At 46.4% G+C, this 7584-nt stretch overlaps 1 long non-coding RNA gene across 1 annotated transcript; it reads right to left on the bottom strand.

The window, feature by feature from the left end:
- Positions 1-4242: 4242 nt before the first annotated feature.
- LOC103605992 lies at positions 4243-5971 on the bottom strand. Its single transcript, XR_551835.1, has 2 exons — positions 5877-5971; positions 4243-4386 (listed from the first exon to the last, which is right to left on the bottom strand). It is a non-coding gene; the product is annotated as an uncharacterized LOC103605992 (long non-coding RNA).
- Positions 5972-7584: the final 1613 nt, after the last annotated feature.

Raw genomic sequence — 7584 nt, 5'->3', positions numbered from 1 at the left:
GTGGAACTCCCTGTGAATTACCTGCAGGAGGAGGAACAACACCAGGGCAGTGGGGGTGGGTGATGGGTATTCTTATCTGCCTACAGATTAGAGTTCTGTGGAGGATTTCACCTGACAAATGCACCCCAGGACTTTGGTGGGATGACATTTGAATTATTCATTTATATGTCATTCCCTCATCTTCCCATCCTCTCCACATCTAACCGTGTACTTGTGCCGTGAGGGTCTTCACTCCCTGCCCCCAGTCCAGACACAAAGGCACCAGTCACCTGATGGGAAGCCAGATGAAGACTCAGCACCTGGCGTTATGCCTTTCTCTGAACTCCATGTTCGATGAGGCTGACCTTCACAGACGATATCTGCAAGGGATCTGCTGCTGTCTGTCTTCTGGCTAAATTCCCATGCAGCTCGGAGTCAGGCTTCTAAGGTGAGGGGCTGTCCAGCAAGGGCTGGGGTCTCTGAGAGGGGCATGTGGAGGCTGGTTCTGGGAATGCAGGAAGAAGCTGGGAAGCTCTGGGTAGAGAGCAGTTTCTGGGAGGAAGCCACCTCACGACAGTTGTAAATACCCAATAAGCACATGGACAATTGCTCAATGTATTAATCATTAGGAGAATTCAAATGAAAACCACAATGATTTCTCACTATCCACAGTGCACACACCTAGAATGGCTAAAAGTAAAACGACAGAGGACCCCAAATGTGGGCAAGGATATGGAGGAGTCAGAACAAACTCTCCTACATTGCTGGGTGTGTGACCATGCTACAGAGGACTAACAGGAAGAGAGGCAGTGGCTTCTGGGCCACCAAAAAGTCATCAACGTCTGCCCTAAAGGCTATACATGTATGTGAGGATCTTGAAAACATAGTCCTTTCTGCCAGGCAGAAATGAGCACTTCATTTTGCGAGATCTTCTGATTTTTATGGGGTTTTTTGAGAAGCCAGAAATCCAGAATTTTGTGTAAAACCTTTTGATTTTTCAACATTGACAATTCAAATATTCTGAAAAGATATATGCAGGCCAAATAAGGCTTAGGGACTACCAGTTTTCAATCTCTGTAAAGACAGAAGTATTGGCCCATTTTCAAAAGGGATTTGACAAAGAAAACAGTATCGACTGGGTTAAAAATGGTCTTAGTCCATTCGGACTGCTATAACAAAATGTCATAAACTGGATAGATTACAAACAACAAAAATTTATTTCTCACCATTCTAGAGTCTGGGAAGTCCAAGATCAAGGCATGGCAGATTCAGTGTCTGGTGCAGACCAGCTTCCTGGTTCATAGTCGACTGTCTTTTCTCTGTGTCCTCACATGACGGAAGGGGTGAGGCAACTCTCTGGAGCCTCTTTTATAAGGGCACTGACTCCATTCATGATGCTCCACCCTCACGACCTAATCACGTTCTAAAGCCCCCACCTCCTAACACCATTACCTTAGCAGTGAAGATTTCAACATATGAATTTTGGGGGGACACAAACATTCAGATGCTAACAAAGATCATTACAGATGTTTAATGCCCAAAGCAAAAACAGGCATTGCAACCTTGCCCCCACATTTCATTCTTATTATTAAATAATTGTTATTAGAGCTGAATATGGCTGTTCATCACTATAAATCAATGGATCTGTCTCAGATGCTTTTTGTAAGACCCATTAATATGGGGACCTTATAACCACTGTCCTGTCATCTTGCTGAGTAATAAAAAATGGTGTTCTGTGAACCTTAAAACATTCATTTTCAACTAGGAAAACAGAACTTTCAATGTGGGAAAAAAGACCATTTCTGCTTTTAGCTTTCCTGATAATTCTGCATTCCCTCGATGGTGTTCTGTGAACCTTAAAACATTCATTTTCAACTAGGAAAACAGAACTTTCAATGTGGAAAAAAAGACCATTTCTGCTTTTAGCTTTCCTGATAATTCTGCATTCCCTCGTGGTGTTAAATGTTGCTTAGGTTTATAATAAAAAGCAATAACCAGACAAATTCACCATCTTCAGCTAATATGGTTTCCTTCAAAATGCAATGTTTCTAAAGAAACAGATAAAAAAAAAAAAAAAGGCTTAACTGATCACTCTGTGTGAGGCAATTCCTTTCATATCTTTTTAAAAGTGATTACAGACAAATTCGCTTTGCCAAAAAAGCCAACGCCTAGTACACTTGTACTTTATTTTCCTGGCATCCTGCAGTTCCTTAATTTTTTTGCAATTAGGGTAATATTTGATGATAACAACTTCTCACATTTGAATCAGGTTATGTTTTCCCTTCTTCCTCCCTGTCTGGCCCCTCTAAACCATCCAGCATTTCCCAAAATTGCCTCTCCCAGGGGAAATTCAACCTATGACCCCTGCAGCTTATTTTTACTGCCTGTGGATTATTTTGACCCAAATTGTAGAATTTCATTCCATACCCTCTCAGTGCAAAATACAGTCGAGGCTAGAGCCAGGCGATGCTGAAGTTGGGTAGAGAAAGGAACGTGAGTGAGGCTGTGGAATAGATGAGACCTGGGTATGAATACTAGCTCTGCTGCTGTCTAGCTGAAAAAAAATCCCTTCACAGCCTGTTAATTGAGTTCTCTCATTTGTAAAATGGAAAGAGTATTTACTCCAAAGGGTAGTGCTAAGCATTGAGTGAGATTACTTTGCAAAGTGTCTAATGCATAAGGCCACTCAACAAATACTAGTGCCCACCCCTCTCTCCTCAAAGCTTAAGAAAGGACTAGATTCCTAAGATCCTCATCCAAACATGTTTAGCCCTAGGAGCAGAAGTTAACTGCTTTTATCTGCAGGAGCCAACCGTTGTCTCTTCCTATAAGCACCCCATGCCCATGACAAGGGTGTGGTTGCTTTGGCCATTGCATACCCTTCGGCTGCTGTATATCTCCCAGCATCCCCGGAAGGTGCATTGGCGAGTTCTGGGACTGACAGCAGAGATGGCACATGTCATCCATCCTCCCTGGCTCCCATGCAGCCCAGGGCTTTTATGATGCACTGGAGGCACCTGCACTCACTCTCTCTCTTTTCTGCTTGAAGGCAGAGGACTCTGAGACTTGATGGAGCTCATGTTGGAAGGGCCTGAATCCGTAAGTCACTGCACGGAAGGGGATCCGCCAACCAGGAAAACCTGAAGTCGACTCTTGAAGGCAGAGGACTCTGAGACTTGATGGAGCTCATGTTGGAAGGGCCTGAATCCGTAAGTCGCTGCACGGAAGGGGATCCGCCAACCAGGAAAACCTGAAGTCGACTCGTGCATGGAAAAGAAATAAGCTTTCATTGTGTTAAGCCCCTGAAATTTTTGGAGGAATTTGCAGTTGTGTGTAGACATTGTTGGAGACAATGTTTCTACCCACTCCAGAAGCTAAAGGGGATAATATCCTCTGTCTCCCGACTCTGGCACAGTTGGGGGTAAGCCCATGACTTGAGCCCTCTTCCTGGGATTCTGCATCTCAAATGAGTGAGGGACCATCTGCCCTCACATCACAGCCTCAGCTGTGAGTCCTGCTGTCCAGCCTCTCCAAGCTCCTCTGGTTGGTTCTATTTTCCAAGCCTGACCCTCCAGCCCCACAATGATTCTGTGAACACCAACATCCTTTGAAAATTTTCCTTTTTGCTTAAAAAAGCCAGCCAGTCTACTGCCTGCACCCAAAATCCCTGACTAATATACTTTATATCAGTGGGGAAAAATGTTTACACAAACTTTGTATGTTGTTGGCCAAGCTGGCCACCCCCATTCCCCACGACTAGATCTGATGCAACAGCCAAAGCAGCCACACCCTTGGCAAGGTCTCCGTGAACATGTCTTGTGAATTTATGACAGTCCAAACAGCCAGTCCTGGTCATCATTTGGCCATAAAATGCACATTGGTAGAGAAGCAGTCATGAAGGCAGTGCCGAATTCCAAATGCAATCTCGGACTTCTGAGCACAAGTGATAAAACCTGATTCCACTAGGAATAAGGTTGGGGTAACTCCCCCTTCGCAGATGCTGAACATACACAGCGGGCTTCACTTTGAAAACAGCTTGTCAGGAGATCAGACTCTTAGAGTTCAGGACACACGGTTTTGCTACATTGACTCAGCCTTGCAAGGGTATTACCGATGCCTGGCAATTTAGACAACTTTCCCGGTGTCAGCGGATTCTCCTCACGCTGCTATGTCCCTGGATGTGAAGAAAAATCTCACCCCATGTATTAGGTAAGACAACACCAACTGCTGTAACAAACCAACCCCCAAACATATCACGGCTCGCACACGAGAGACGTTTATTTCCCATTCACGCAAATTCCAAATGGCGCTCCTAGGCAGCAGCTTCTCTTCTCTGTGCAGTGTTCTAGGGACCTTGGCTCCTTCCTTCTGTGGTCTTCCTGGATACTCAGATAATCTCTACCAAGCCTTTAGGAAGGAAAAGGAAACAGCAGGTAGTGTGGGGACTACGGCTCAGGACTGGAAGCATCCCCGTGGCTCCTCCCCACATTCTACTAATCACAGCTTGGTGAGGCCAGGACGTCGGACCATGTGTGCAGAGAGTTGAACCATGTGCCCAGGAAGAAGAGGAAACCAGTAGCAAATGCCAACTGTCTGCCACACAGAGACTCTCAACCATGGACCGCAGGCTGGAAGTGCATGAGACACCTGCACCCATTCTGGCCGCCCACGATCAAATCAGGTGCATGTGGAAACAGCACGGTCACCTGACAGCATTGGTATTTCTGGTGGCTGCCTGGTCCACTTCTGGGAGCTAAAGTCCAGGACAAGATGAGAAAAGCGTGACCCCAATTGATTGTTCCAGTGTCAGCATGGGGAAATATAAGATGCTTTTTTGTTTTTTTTCCTTTTTGTCTTTTTTTTTTCGTGACCAGTAATGGGATCGCAACCCTCAGTGTCGCGCCCGCACCGCGCTCAACCAGTGAGCGGACCCGTCTCTATATGGGATCCGAACCCTTGGCGGGAGCGCTCCCAAGCACCACACTCTACCGAGTGCGCCACCGGGCCGGCCCTAAGATACTTTTTAGGTGCCAAGATAACAAGGAACAGAGATGTCCGTTGGGCCGTCTACATGCTGAACGTTATCAGACCCTTTTGGGAAACTGGCTGACCCTGGATGCTCTAAGATGATGGGGGAATCTTAGCCCTCTTGTTGCCTCCACCTCTGTACATAAACAAACAAAGGAAATAAAAGAAAGAAAACACCTATGCTTGTGCCTGATTCAAACAGTTCCCCTTACAATTCTATAGCTGGTAACTGGCAGGGAGCTGTCACACCTGGCGCCGTTCCCCTCCCTCTGCAGGTCTGTTTACTATCAGCTCCTTTTTCTGAGAAAGGATGGGAGGATCACAGAGCTGGGAATGGCCAGCTAATGCCTGCCAGATAGGAGAAACCACAGCATGCTCAACAGATTTGGCCGCCTGGACCTAAAACCACTCCACTCACTCCTGGAGTCTAATGATCCTTCTCTTCTGTCTCAGCTAAGTCAGGATTTAATCGCTTTCAGCATCTGGCAAATCTTCCGTGTCTGCCACAACCCCTGCCACGTGGCACAATGAGAATTAATACTGGGAGACATTATGCCATATTCCTGACGAAATACAGCACAGATCAAGGAGGGGGGTGACCTTTACTCTCTTGATATATCTTTTTCCCCTGGAAACTAACCATCCTGAAGGAATTGAAAGAGTAACCTGGAATATATAAGGGTGGACTGTTTGTTAGGGTTTCCAGCTTCTATCAAGATATCTAGAATAATCAAGGTATCTAAAACATGTCTGCAGGACTTTCAGTTCTAGAATTCGACGGCAAAACCTTTCTCTTCCAGTTTTACAGACTCCAGGGTTCAAGCCCTCTGCTCTGCTGCCCCCTCGTGGAGACTCTAACATGTACATACCTCGATTTCCTTGATCCACTCTGGCAGGTGGATGTCATCTGCACTAGCACATCCTTCCTAAGGGATAAGTTTGTGAAACGGAAACATGCTGTGCTTTCTGTAAAAAAGAAGGAAGCCTTAGTCCCCACTTCCTCCTAACACGTGGTATCCATACCATTACCAACTAGGTAGGATGACCTCGTACCCCTGTGAGATTACCAACACCCCGCCGGGTACCTGGCTTCTTCTCTAGCCTCCCCTCCAGATCTTTTCCCATTCTTTCCCAGCATTCCAACCACATGGACCTGCCAGTTCTTCCAACAAGTCCTCATCCCTCTTCGGGGGCTTTGCGAGCACGGTTCCCTCCCCCTGGAACATCCCCCACCGCCACCTCCACCGGTGACTCCCCTGGGCAGTTGGCCCCTCCACACGCTACCGTCCACAGCTCACAGGAGCCAGCTCTCATCCCTTGTCATATGCATTCACAGACCTCTGCTGGGCTTAATTGCTTCACACCATTTAAGAGTTAGAAATTACCCATCTGTGTGATGCTCCACCGGTGACTCCCCTGGGCAGTTGGCCCCTCCACACGCTGCCGTCCACAGCTCACAGGAGCCAGCTCTCATCCCTTGTCATATGCATTCACAGCCCTCTGCTGGGCTTAATTGCTTCACACCATTTAAGAGTTAGAAATTACCCATCTGTGTGATGGTCTCCCAAGCTAAAATAATAAGCTTCAGCAGGATGGGGACCAAGTTCAACTTTACTCACCATGTATCTCCAGCTGCTAGTATGAGTCAGGCCTCCTGACATGCACCAGGTGCTCAATTTTCTTGACCGAATGAATGAGGCTAATACTGCAGCTAGTAAACGCTACTGTTCTTTGTAGAAGTCTTCTCTTCACAAGCTACACACAACATAGAGCCCTAATATGAAAGTGCAGTCTGAGAACCAGCAGCATCAGTATCAGCCGGGAGCTGGTTGGAAATGCAGAATCTCAGGCCACCCCCCAGACCTACTGAATCGGGTATAGACAAGACCCTCAGGCGACACACGTGCTCATTGGAGCTTGGGAGGCACTGCTTCAGTACACCCTAGAAACCATGCATAAGCTAAGGATCTGCAGCTTTTGGCTCAGGGTCCTTTGCTAAAATCATACCCCTTTCTCCTCTTTCCAAGCATCAAGACCTAAGTCTCTAAAATCTTAGAAACCCCTAAAGTGACAGCATTTGACAGAGTTGTGTGGCCTTACAAACCACCTTATTACCACACGATTTTTCCAGCTTAACATAATTTATCTGGTGCCTCCATGGTTAACTGAGCTACTTACTATACCTGATGTCAGGAAGTGTCCCTACTTTAAGAGCTGTCACAAAGTCTCACTTGTTTTGTTGAGTTTTATATTTTCAATTATTGATCTTCCAGAGACACAATCTCATTCGGGATTAGAACATTAAATTATCTCAGGATGCAGGTTTGCATGTACATGTTAGTCTGACTAAAAACCCGGATATTAACTGTTTCTAAAGTACACTAAGTGCCCAAGGCCCAGCATCTGCCTCAGTTTGAAATACGACTTGCCCACGGCACTGCTATTTCTGCTTTTCCCTCGCTGGCTGTGCACGAGGTTTCTGAGGGCAAGGCACTTGCCTCTCTTCTGTAAGGCAATCCGCTCAAGCTGCCGAGTGTAAATAACTGTCATTTGTGCCTCTCAACGACATCTTGGAAA

Source organism: Galeopterus variegatus, unplaced genomic scaffold (genome assembly GCF_000696425.1).
Source record: "Galeopterus variegatus unplaced genomic scaffold, G_variegatus-3.0.2 Scaffold6219, whole genome shotgun sequence".
Lineage (NCBI taxonomy): Eukaryota > Metazoa > Chordata > Mammalia > Dermoptera > Cynocephalidae > Galeopterus > Galeopterus variegatus.
This window is presented reverse-complemented; position numbering and strand designations above follow the sequence as displayed.